Below are 14,396 nucleotides of genomic sequence, written 5' to 3'. Positions count from 1 at the left end.
AAGTATTAGTAGGACTCAATTACCGTAGTATATACTACAGAGGTACAAAGTACTAGTAGTAGTCAGTTACAGTGGTATGTAGTACAGTGTACTAGCAGAAGTCAGTTACAGTAGTATATACTACAGAGGTGCAAAGTACTAGTAGGAGTCAGTTACCATAGTATATACTACAGAGGTACAAAGTACTAGTAGGTGTCAGTTACGATACTATGTACTACAGTAGTACAGTGTACTAGTAGAAGTCAGTTACAGCAGTATACTACAGAGGTACAAAGTACTAGTATGAGTCAGTTACGGTACTATGTAGTACAGTGTACTTGTAGAAGTCATTTACAGTAGAATATATAACAGAGGTACAAGTACTGGTAGGAGTCAGTTACATTGTTAAGTACTACATTAGTACAAAGTACGGGCAGCAGTTACAGTTACAGTAGTATATACACCACAGTGTTTTGATTGATTGATTGAGACTTTTATTAGTAGGTTGCACAGTGAAGTACATATTCCGTACAATTGACCACTAAATGGTAACACCCGAATAAGTTTTTCAACTTGTTTAGGTCGGGGTCCACTTAAATTGTTTCATGATACAGATATATACTATCATATATCATCATAATACAGTCATCACACAAGATAATCACATTGAATTATTTACATTATTTACAATCAGGGGTGTGGAGGGGGTGGGGGGTAGGATATGGACAGCAAGTAGTGGACATATAGAGAGAGAGAGAGAGCGAAAGGGAGAGAGAGAGATCAGAAGGCATAAGAAAAAGTATCTGCATTTGATTGTTTACATTTGATGATTAGCAATCCGGGGAGGGTGTTAGTTTAGGGTTGTAGCTGCCTGGAGGTGAACTTTTATTGCGGTTTTGAAGGAGGATAGAGATGCCCTTTCTTTTATATCTGTTGGGAGCGCATTCCACATTGATGTGGCATAGAAAGAGAATGAGTTAAGACCTTTGTTAGTTCGGAATCTGGGTTTAACGTGGTTAGTGGAGCTCCCCCTGGTGTTGTGGTTATGGCGGTCATTTACGTTAAGGAAGTAGTTTGACATGTACTTCGGTATCAGGGAGGTGTAGTGGATTTTATAGACTAGGCTCAGTGCAAGTTGTTTAACTCTGTCCTCCACCTTAAGCCAGCCCACTTTAGAGAAGTGGGTAGGAGTGAGGTGGGATCTGGGGTGGAGGTCTAGAAGTAACCTGACTAGCTTGTTCTGAGATGTTTGGAGTTTAGATTTGAGGGTTTTGGAGGTGCTAGGGTACCAGGAGGTGCATGCGTAATCGAACAAGGGTTGAACGAGAGTTCCCGCCAGAATCCTCAAGGTGCTTTTGTTGACCAGAGAGGAGATTCTGTAGAGAAATCTCGTTCGTTGGTTAACCTTTCTGATTACCTTGGTTGCCATTTTATCACAGGAAAGGTTAGCCTCTAGAATGGAACCTAGGTAGGTGACCTCATCTTTCCTGGTGATAACAATGTCACCCACTTTTATGGTGAAGTCATTGACTTTCTTAAGGTTGATGTGGGACCCAAACAGGATGGATTCTGTTTTACCCAAGTGTATGGATAGCTTGTTGTCAGCGAGCCAGGTGCAAGTTCTACACAGCTCAGCACTGAGGATTTTCTCCACCTGTGACTTGTCAATCAATCAATCAATCAATGTTTATTTATATAGCCCTAAATCACAAGTGTCTCAAAGGGCTGTACAAGCCACAACGACATCCTCGGTACAGAGCCCACATAAGGGCAAGGAAAACTCACCCCAGTGGGACGTCAATGTGAATGACTATGAGAAACCTTGGAGAGGACCGCATATGTGGGTAACCCCCCCCCCCCTCTAGGGGAGACCGAAAGCAATGGATGTCGAGTGGGTCTGACATAATATTGTGAAAGTCCAACACATCAGCGAAAGTCCAGTCCATGGTGGGGCCAGCAGGAACCATCCCGAGCGGAGACGGGTCAGCAGCGTAGAGATGTCCCCATCCGATGAACAGGCTAGCGGTCCACCCCGGGTTGAGAGCAGAGTAGAAAAGAAAAGAAAAGAAACGGCAGATCAACTGGTCTAAAAAGGGAGTCTATTTAAAGGCTAGAGTATACAAATGAGTTTTAAGATGAGACTTAAATGCTTCTACTGAGGTAGCATCTCTATCTTTTACCGGGAGGGCATTCCATAGTATTGGAGCCCGAATAGAAAACGCTCTATCGCCCGCAGACTTTTTTTGGGCTCTGGGAATCACTAATAAGCCGGAGTTCTTTGAACGCAGATTTCTTGCCGGGACATATGGTACAATACAATCGGCAAGATAGGCAGGAGCTTGACCGTGTAGTATTTTATACGTAAGTAGTAAAACCTTAAAGTCGCATCTTAGGTGCACAGGAAGCCAGTGCAGGTGAGCCAGTATAGGCGTAATATGATCAAACTTTCTTGTTTTTGTCAAAAGTCTAGCAGCCGCATTTTGTACCATCTGTAATCTTTTAATGTAGACATAGGGAGGCCCGAAAATAAAACTTTACAGTAATCGAGACGAGATGTATGTCCCTATGGCTAACAACAACGCCTTTAGCTTTGTTGTTAGCCCCGCCCGACATCCCCGCTTCTGCTTCCGAGCGCACCGCTTACGTCTCTTTCGTTGACGGTCTCCGCTGGTAGTGGACACCGCTGCTTCAAAGACCGCTGCTGGATGTAGCTCGCGAATAATTCCCAAGCTAGCGAGTAGGTCCACCGTACACGCATCTTTCAGCCCAAAATGGCCCGATCTCTCCACATCCAGAATCGTAAGTCGGTCGTAAGTGATCATGGAGTGAACACGCTGTGAGCCAGCCATGAAATTGACTGAATTGACGGGTATTTTTGCCAAATCGGTCTACACTTCCAAGAGCGCTCGCAAGAAGCTGCCGCCGTGAAGCGCCGCCATCTTGCTTATACTTGTCCTTGTCGGATACCAGCAGGGCAGAGTCATCCGCAAACAAAAACAATTCACAGTCGCATGCCGATGACATGTCATTTATGTATATTAGGAACAGTAAAGGTCCCAATATACTGCCTTGGGGGACTCCACAGCTCACCGAGAGGGGGGGGGGACACGGTGCCGTTCACCTCTACCACCTGCTCCCTCCCCTCCAAGTAAGATTGCATCCAGCTCCATGAGGTTTTGTTAAATCCGATTGCTCTGAGCTTATCCAACAGTATAGCGTGGTTAACGGTGTCAAAGGCCTTCTGAAGGTCCAGCATGACCATGCCGCAGTATTTGCCCGCGTCCACCTCATGTTTGATGTGGTCGGTCAGATAGAGAAGACATGTGTCAGTGGAGTGGTTAGTTCTGAAGCCGGATTGGAATTTGTACATGAGTTTATTAGTGGCAAGGTAACTATCGACCTGTTCATAAACTATTTTCTCCATTACTTTCGAAATGGAGCTGAGAATAGAAACAGGTCGGTAGTTGCCAGGTTCCAATTTGCTTCCTTTTTTAAAGAGGGGAGTTACTCTTGCTATCTTAAAATCTTTTGGTACTTGGCCTTGTGTAATTGATAGGTTTATTATGTGCGTGATGATCGGGGCAATGATGGAGGCAGAGTCCCTGAGGAATCTGGAGGGAATATTATCAAGGCCGGTGGCCTTGTTAGGGTGGAGCGCGCTCAATTTTTTAAACACCTCATCAGCTGTGACCATTTCTAATTTGAAATCATCGTTGGATACTCCTAACTTTCTGTAGAAGGCTTTAATGTGTTCTACACCAAAGCGACCAGAGTGGTGGGACAGCTTGTTGACAAGAGTTGCGGCTATGCTGGTGAAAAAGATGTTAAGTCTGCTAGCTACCTCAATTTTGTCTGTAATGATGGAGTCATCCTCCTTGATGCTTTGATTGATTGATTGAGACTTTTATTAGTAGGTTGCACAGTGAAGTACATATTCCGTACAATTGACCACTAAATGGTAACACCCGAATAAGTTTTTCAACTTGTTTAAGTCGGGGTCCACTTAAATTGATTCATGATACAGATATATACTATCATATATACTATCATCATAATACAGTCATCACACAAGATAATCACATTGAATTATTTACATTATTTACAATCAGGGGTGTGGAGGGGGGTGGGGGGGGGGGTATGGACATCAAGTAGTGGACATAGAGAGAGAGAGAGAGAGAGAGAGAGAGAGAGAGAGAGAGAGAGAGATCAGAAGGCATAAGAAAAAGAGAAAGTATCTGCATTTGATTGTTTACATTTGATTATTAGCAATCCGGGGAGGGTGTTAGTTTAGGGTTGTAGCTGCCTGGAGGTGAACTTTTATTGCGGTTTTGAAGGAGGATAGAGATGCCCTTTCTTTTATACCTGTTGGGAGCGCATTCCACATTGATGTGGCATAGAAAGAGAATGAGTTAAGACCTTTGTTGATGTTGGTGAGTCTTGTTTTAAGTTTCTGGCTGCAACCAGGAAGCTGGTTGTTGAGAATTTTCCAGAGCTCACGTGGCTTATTTGTGTTTTCCTCTATTTTGTCGTTAATGTAATTTTTTTTAAAGGATTTAGTCAGGTTGGTTGACTTATTTCTTAATTTATTGCATTGCTTTTTGAGAGTTGAAAGGAGTAATTTGAGGTTGATGTTATTGGGTTGTTTATCTACTTCTGTTTTACATTTTTGGTATTCAGAGTATTTTCTGTCTCTGTCTTTAATGGCAGCTAATAGGTCCGGATTCATCCATGGTTCCGAGCGGGCTTTGATCCTGACTGTTTTCACGGGAGCCATGTCATTTAGTATCTTTAGGAACGCCGTTTTGAAGCGATCCCAAGCAACATCGACCAGGTTGCTCGCGAGCACAGGGGACCAGTCCCACTCATCTCATTTTAAATTGAAATTGTCATTGGAGTATTTTTTGAGGGATCTGGATTGGGCTGTTATGTGGCCATTGGTTTAGTAGGAGTCAGTGAGAGTAGTATATAGTACAATGTACTAGTAGGAGTCAGTTACATTATTAAGTACTACATTAGTACAAAGTACTAGCAGCAGTTAGAGTAATATACTGTATATACCACAGGAGTCAGTGTGAGTATCAACATATGGTGTTTACAAAGTACATGGTTGAAGAGGAAAGCTGAGAACTGCAGTATCAGATATCATTTATGCAGGATTTGATGACGACTTGACTGAATAAGTTATTGCTCAGTCAATATCCTGCATGTATCTACACATTATACAATACATTCATCATTAATCTCCTTCTTTATGTTGTTATTATTGAACATGTCAAAGACAGGAAGTGAACAAAGTCAACAGGAAGTGGACAAATGGAAGAGTGAGGATTAAATCAACTCTGCTTCTTCCTACTCCTTTTCGGACATGTTTGAATTATGTAAACATGTAATTATTGTTTTTAATGAACACAAATATGATTTACCAGCCAGTTACTGTAAGTTCCACAAGGCTGCTTAAATCTTCCTACCACCGTTTCTTATTCCTTACCTTCTCTCGTGGCCTGAGCTGAACTCGCGCGAGTCTTCTCAAAAAGTTACGGCAAAAAACTGCAACTTTTGTTTTATTTTCAATAATTATTAATTAATTAATTCTTAATAATTCAACAAAAATTTTATTGATGTTTTACTTGTTTTAAACCTCATACAAGTAGACATTAGATGACAGTAAAAGCACATACTTAGAGCTCATTGTTAAATTATTGCACTGTTTTAATTCATTGTAACTAAAAATAGCACTAATTGATTATAAATACAAAAAAAACCCACCAAAGGCTTGCTTATTGTCTGCTGTCTACTTTGTATGCTTTACACTTGAAAAATGTTTGTCCATCTTAGACATTAATTTATGTTCCAACACATTCACCGCCGCACATTAAGAGCATTTGTGAACTGTTAATCAATAGCGCTCATTTTTGTTGGAAAATGAGAGATTACCATCACACTTCAACATCTCTAACATGTAAATGCTGCCTCTTTGTAGGTCAGCATGGCACATGGAAATGTGTTCTTAATTGTCTTACACTGGATAAATAAATGTTACATTTGTATATAAATAACCAGGAACTAGGAAGTAAATGTTTTTATACTACATTACCTAGAAGGGTTAGCGCTGTGGACAGGAACAGGAAGTAGGTCTGAGCTACGCGGGAGGAAAGACGCACAAAATCTGTGGGAATTGGATGAATTAGAGTGAAATTATCATTGTCATTCATCATCATTAACTTTACCATCACTATTACCTTTGCCATTACAGCAGGGTGCCCAAAGTGCGGCCCAGGGGCCATTTGCGGTCCGCAGCTTTTTTTTTTTTTAACGGCCCACGGCTCATTCTAAAAATAATTTGGCAAAAAAAAAAAAAAAAAGTGGAATACAAGAGCAAACAGGTGAATTGTAATGATAAAAAGTTCAATGTTGACTCTGATAACACAAAACTGCCATGCAGGCTGTTTTTTTTACTTTAAAAACTGTCATTGACGGACAGATCTGTCGTTGATCTCACATTATATATATATATGCGTATATATACTGTATTTTTCGGACTATAAGTCGCAGTTTTTTTCATAGTTTGGCGGGGGGTGCGACTTATACTCAGGAGTGACTTATGTGTGAAATTATTAACACATTACCGTAAAATATCGAATAATATTATTTAGCTCATTCACGTAAGAGACTAGACGTATAAGATTTCATCGGATTTAGCGATTAGGAGTGACAGATTGTTTGGTAAACGTATAGCATGTTCTATATGTTATAGTTATTTGAATGACTCTTACCATAATATGTTACGTTAACATACCAGGCACGTTCTCAGTTGGTTATTTATGCGTCATATAACGTACACTTATTCAGCCTGTTGTTCACTATTCTTTATTTATTTTAAATTGCCTTTCAAATGTCTATTCTTGGTGTTGGGTTTTATCAAATACATTTCCCCAAAAAATGCGACTTATACTCCAGTGCGACTTATATATGTTTTATTCCTTCTTTATTGTGCATTTTCGGCCGGTGCGACTTATACTCCGGAGCGACTTATACTCCGAAAAATACTGTACATATATATACACACACACATTATATATATATATATATATATATATATATATATATATATATATATATATATATATATATATATATATATATATATATATATATATATATATATATATATATACACACACACATCATATATACATGACTGGGGCCCTTTTGGATCCCTGAGAATTTTTGTCATTGACGGACAGATCTGTCGTTGATCTCGAGTGTTGGAAGTATATATATATATATATATATATATATATATATATATATATATATATATATATATATATATATATATATATATATATATATATATATATATATATATATATATATATATATACACACACATACATATATACACACACATTATATATATATATATATATATACATACATATATACACACACATTATATATATACGTATATATAAATATATATATACACACACATTATATATATACGTATATATATATATATACATATATACAGTATATACACATTATATATACAGCATATATATATAATAATAATAATGGATTAGATTTATATAGCACTTTTCTAGACACTCAAAACGCTTCACAGAGAAGTGAGAACCCATCATTCATGCACACCTGGTGGTGGTAAGCTACTTTCATAGCCACAGCTGCCCTGGGGTAGACTGACGGAAGCGTGGCTGCCAGTTTGCGCATATATATATATATATATATATATATATATATATATATATATATATATATATATATCTCCATCCATCCATCCATCCATCCATTTTCTACCGCTTATTCCCTTCGGGGTATATATATATATATATATATATATATATATATATATATATATATATATATATATATATATATATATATATATATATATATATATATATATATATATGTACAAAAATTCTCAGGGATCCAAAACGGCCCCAGTCATAACATATATATATATATATATATATATATATATATATATATATATATATATATATATATATATATATATATATATATATATATATATATATATATATATATATATATATATATATATATATATATATATATATATATATATATATATATATATATATATATATATATATATATATATATATATATATATATATATATATATATATACACATACATATGTTGTGACTGGGGCCGTTTTGGATCCCTGAGAATTTTTGTTATATATATATATATATATATATATATATATATATATATATATATATATATATATATATATATATATATATATATATATATATATACACATACATATGTTATGACTGGGGCCGTTTTGGATCCCTGAGAATTTTTGTCAGATTTGTTGCAAAAATAATAATGAATCAAAAGCAATGTTATGAGTTATGTACCTATTTAAGGGAGCAATTACTGGACATCAAATATTCCACTTTAAAAAAAAAAATGCGGGAAAATGTTGCCTATTTTTTGTTTTGTTCCATAAAAACAGGGTTTTCTGTGGAGAGAAAAAAAGGGCGTAAAAAATAAAAACGTTATGGCAACAGATAGACCTGAAGTTGATCACGTAATTAAAAAGTCCCACTTAAGAACTTTCAGTTTTGGTCGATTTTGGCGGCACCAGTGGACCAAAGCGGTAGTGTTTTACCAGAGGGAAGACCACATTTCTCATGATGACTAGCACATACTGTATAGCTTCAAACTGACATGATGTTTGCTGTAATATTAGCACAAATATTAGGTCTCTAATGGCGGTGCTGATGTTAAATAGCAGACACTATCAATAAATGATTTTGGATTGCGCTACAAACATGACGCTACTACCAAGAATGTATCGGGAAGAATGCAGGTCTGAAGCAAAGAAAAACCGTCGGGAGAGTTTTTTTTCGAAGGAAGTATTGTGGAACTATCACGCAGGTGGCTATTTATGGCTACCATGCAAATTTCCTAACATTAGCATTATTAGCAGGAACACAGCCAAAAAATCCTTCGTCATCTTTGAGATCACGCCAGCGAGTGAAAGCCGGGGCAATGTTGATCCTGACTGTCCTTTTATCAGGGTAAACTCCCTTTATCCTTTTTTGTCTCCTCAGACAAAACTTTTCGTTTCTTTGGTTGTTTTGCTTCTGCCATGATAGCAGTAATTGTACGTAGGCGTTCTTCTTCTTTTAGTTTTCTGGCGGCACGTAGGCGTTGGCATCGACTTCCGTCGTTGCAACGAATGCCGTAAAGCAAGTCAGCACATTTGGAGTTTTTTGTGCGGCAGGGTTCCTGCCACCCTCCTCAAAGTCGCTAAGTGCCACGGCAAGCGATACAGACCCCCTCAGGCCATGACAGAGGTGTCATTCAACTAGTTGTAAGTCCATGTATCATCCCAAAAGTTATGAAAATATTTTTATGAAGGTTGAAAAGTTACTTTGTGCCTCTTTAAGTATTGAAAGAAAAAAATGCTAATATATGACTTTTTTTCAACACTCTAAATACTGAGACCCTTTTGGGTCCCGGGACCTTTGACAGTCACCAAATTGAGGCAAGCCCTAATGGTTACAATATATATTGTATAGATCGACCGATTTTTTTTAGGGGCCGATACTGACACCGATTATTAGTAGTCAAGGAGGCTGATATATGATATTTGCAGCCGATATTCATTTGTAGTAAAAGTTGTATAAACATGAATAGTATATGTCAGTTAACAGCTGGACAAGGCTTTAAGTTGTTTTTTTATACATTATTTTTTAGGAAACGTGGGACCAGTCGCGACATAATGTTTTTGTGGCGCTAATGTTGTGGTTAATTTCACAAACACCTTTATTACGTGTGTCTAAGAGGAGCATCAACATTTGCATTTTAAAATAGGGCAAATATCCTGGGAAAATTGGTAAAAATATAGCATTTGTCAACATCATAACTCGCCATCTACTCAATTTTATAGCAGTTTATGGATTTAAGCGCTGCAGTGGAAAAAAAGGCAACTTTTAACAAACAGGGCAAACATCTAGTGGACTAATTATTTATTTAAAAAAATACTGGCATTATATGTGTATATACTGTATTTCTGTTGTAATTGTAAAACAAAAAACGAACTGAAAAAAGATAAAAAAGAGGCCGATACCGATATACGTCCTAATGCCAAATATCACCGCCGGTAATCGGCCATCTGTAATGTATTGTATTGGTTTTGAAAATGAAAAATATCAAAATGGCCACCGCATGCTTTTATTTTTCAGTGGGAAACATTCGGATACCGCTGCATTGTTGTTGCCGGGGCGACTCTTCTTGTCAACTAACATCTTATTTTCTAATAATCCCTCTCAGGTTGAAATGTTTAGTGACTTTTGCAGAACTTTCTTTTTTGAACTTCGGCTTTACAGATGCCACATCTGCTGGTGGCATGCGTGTTGTGTTAAAGCTGTGTTGCCGTGTCAGTCGCTAATTAAATCAGAAGTTGTCCAACGTGGGGGCTATTTGCTGCCCGTAACTTGTTTATTTGCCTGTGGTACTTTCTTAAAAATACTACTAAACAAGAAAACAACAAATGTTGATACTCATAAAACTATTACTGTATAAATAATACGTAGACTGCACGTTGTCATCTGCAACACAATGCTGTTCATATCAACGTTGGAATGTTTTTTAGCCTGTTGACAAAATTAAAAATATCAAAATCTTTCAATACGGTAGTGCGTGGAAACAGTTAAGTCAGGGGTGTCCAAACTACGGCCCGCGGGCCAAATGCGGCCTGCCAACGTCCTCAAATTGGCCTACAAGACGTCATGAGTTTAATAAGGAATCTTGTCCGCACTGAGATAAAATTCATTTTAATAGTGTAACATTTTAGATGCTGCTATTTTGTCGCCATCTAGTGGATAACATGAGTTTTTCCTGGTCAATAACCTTATGTGCTAAATACGCAGCATTTATTTATATGACCCAATGCAAACAACCTTCCCTAGTCATGTTGCAAAAAAAGAAAAAATCCAACCAACACATAATGTGAACACTGAACTTTGTGGGTATTATAAAAACTTCCAATCACCAGAAACAATTCTAAATCGCATCCACAAAGCATAATGGCAAATATGCAAAACACGACGGTGTGGCTCGGTTGCTAGGGTGGCTGTGCCAGCAACTTGAGGGTTCCAGGTTCAATTCCCGCTTCCGCCATCGTAGTCACTGCCGTTGTGTCCTTGGGAAAGACACTTTACCCACCTGTTCCCAGTGCCACCCACACTGGTTTAAATGTAGCTTAGATAATGGGTTTCACTATGCAAAGCGCTTTGAGTCACTAGAGAAAAGCGCTATATAAATGTAATTCACTTCACTTCACTCTCCACACTTATCCATGTTTGGCGCATTTTAGCTGCTTGATATTTCTAAATACAAAACTTTAGGTCGGAGATCCAATTATATTAATTATATATCCATTATATTAAAATATTATGTACACATATATATATATGCATAGGCTATATATATACACATACAAATACGTGTATATACACGTAGATATACGTATATATACATATATGTACATATACATATATACGTATAGATACATACAGTATATACGTGTATTTATACACACGTATATATACACATATATACGTATATGTATATACACTACCGTTGAAAAGTTTGGGGTCATCCAAACAATTTTGTGGAATAGCCTTCATTTCTAAGAACAAGAATAGACTGTCGAGTTTCAGATGAAAGTTCTCTTTTTCTGGCCATTTTGAGCAATTATTTGACCCCACAAATGTGATGCTCCAGAAACTCAATCTGCTCAAAGGAAGGTCAGTTTTGTAGCTTCTGTAACGAGCTAAACTGTTTTCAGATGTGTGAACATGATTGCACAAAGGTTTTCTAATCATCAATTAGCCTTCTGAGCCAATGAGCAAACAAATTGTACCATTAGAACACTGGAGTGATAGTTGCTGGAAACCGGCCTCTATACACCTATGTAGATATTGCACCAAAAACCAGACATTTGCAGCTAGAATAGTCATTTACCACATTAGCAATGTATAGAGTGTATTTCTTTAAAGTTAAGACTAGTTTAAAGTTATCTTCATTGAAAAGTACAGTGCTTTTCCTTCAAAAATAAGGACATTTCAATGTGACCCCAAGCTTTTGAACGGTAGTGTATAAATATATATATATACATATATATATATATATATATATACACATATATACGTGTATATATACACCACGTATATATACATACATGTATATACGTATATATATACACGTATATATACATACATATACGTATATATACAGTACGTGATCAGACTACTACATGGCTCACGCAGGATGATGGACAGACGGGTTGTGTCATGATTCTGGCAGGCCTGCATTGATACCATAAAATGGTTGAAATAAATTCCTATCTTAAAGGGGAACAGTACTTTTTTTTTTTTTTTTGGCCTATGATTCACAATCCTTGTGTGAGACAAGAGCACATAAGTTTCTCTTTTTTTACACATTCTAAATCATAAATAAACATTAGCAAAAATCAGCTAAAGGTGGAGTCAATGGGAGTGGCTCTATTCTGCCTAAAGCGCTCTAAAAAAAAACATCCAAAAACCTCCATTAACGTTTTATATACATGCTGTAAATACATATGTAATGTAGTAACATTCATAATAACATGTAATATTTGCATATTTTTATCATTTTAAGCATATGGCGGCGTCAAAACGTTCGCTTTTCCCTTCAACAACAACACTACTAATCATGCAGACTTTATGAGAGACAACAAACATAATAAGACAATCACTTACTGTACAATGTCTGCTCTCACTGGGATGCCGACTGATGGGATGTTTATATTTTCCCGTTTAGATGAACAAACAAAAGGGTTAGAAAAGAAAAGTTGCTGAAAAGTTGTCTTTGTGTCTTTCTCGCCATCACCGGGTCTAAATTGTATGTCAAAGTTGACCAACTTCTCGGTTTATATCCACACCACAGCCTTCTGCTCTCCAGGTGAGAGGCACGATTTATAATCTAGAATTTACTTTCACCAACTCAGAGGCGATGCAGCAGCTCAGTATGTCAATATAGCAGTATGAGCTAGTTAGCTTTCTGTGATCAATGCGCGGTGTTACAAAAAGTAGTTCCTCTGCGTTAGCTCTTATAATAACACTATTGCTAATAACTTGGTAATATAAAGAGGTTACTAGGGATGATGCTCGAAACCGGTTTTCCCGGTTGTTCGATAAGAAAAGAACTGAGTCCTCGGACTCGAATCCCTTTTTCAGAACCGGTACCCGTTATCGAGGCCACTATAGTAAAGAAAAAGAGTTGGTTCTTTATTCGAATCCCTGGGAACGAATCCCAAATGGGCAATATTATGCCCATTTGATTGTAGACTCTTACTGACACCTTGTGGCGATATAAAAATGCTACGCGTCTTTAGTTTGGCCACTTCCGGGTTGACCATGTCAATTCAGTTCATGAGACAATTGAGAAGTAGACAAGTTGTGTTAGCTCTTACAAGCCTTGGAAAAGATAAGTCTGTAAGTAAACTGTTTAACTTGTTTATGTAACTCAATATTAAGGTGGAAAGTGGTTAAATTTGATACTGAGATGTTTATTGAAAAACGATTTTTGTGCACTGTTTCAATGGATGTTTTGAGGAATTAAAATGGCTGCTAGTCGTGTATTTCCACCATCGAAATAGTTTCAACACTCAGAAGTATTTGTTTGTACTGTATATTTGTTTGAAGCTAATATTTACATATTGTGTATTACATTTGAGTATGTTAATTGAATCACATAGCTTATACATTTGTCATTGTGTGTATTTCAGTTAAAAAAAACCCAAAAAAAACAGTCCAGTGCAAGACAAAAGTAAAGATAGGAAAAGACAAAGCAAGATCAACAACAATAAAGAGCCTAAATGGATTAATCTGCTTTGGAACTTTATTAGACGTCTTCGATTGTTTGTTAGCTGTCTGCCTGTGTGTGTAGTTAGTATGTTCCAATAGCAGCAGAAGTGCACTTTTTTGAGAGCTGTATTATTTTCAGTTTTGTGCCCAAGGGACTGATTTTATTTGACACTATATTATTATTTATACACCTATAGTGATCACAGAGACAGGTTGTTTTTGTGTTACTGTATATATTTGTTTTTCTGAAAAATCCCACTTAATATACTTTGGGTAACAACAGTCAATATTTATTTATTTTATTTTTTTAGGGGGGGTAACAGTCAATATTTATTTATTTATTTAATTTTTTTTCTTATAAAATAAAAGTGAGCTTTTGTTAAACCAAATATTGTGTTTTTTTCCATATACAACAACCTATCTGGATTCGATAAGAGAATCAATAAGGAATCGGTTCGATTTCTTATCAAACATCATCCCTAGATGTCACTA

General features: G+C 36.8%; 1 protein-coding gene across 1 annotated transcript in view; it reads left to right on the top strand.

Moving 5' to 3' along the window:
• LOC133651483 (neurotrophin-3) overlaps positions 1–14,396 on the top strand; it is a 43,018-nt gene that overhangs the window by 26,719 nt on the left and 1,903 nt on the right. The window lies entirely within an intron of this gene.

This window comes from Entelurus aequoreus, linkage group LG06 (genome assembly GCF_033978785.1).
Source record: "Entelurus aequoreus isolate RoL-2023_Sb linkage group LG06, RoL_Eaeq_v1.1, whole genome shotgun sequence".
NCBI classification, from domain to species: domain Eukaryota; kingdom Metazoa; phylum Chordata; class Actinopteri; order Syngnathiformes; family Syngnathidae; genus Entelurus; species Entelurus aequoreus.
The sequence above is the reverse complement of the archived record's forward strand: the minus strand, read 5'-3'. Positions and strand labels throughout refer to the sequence as shown.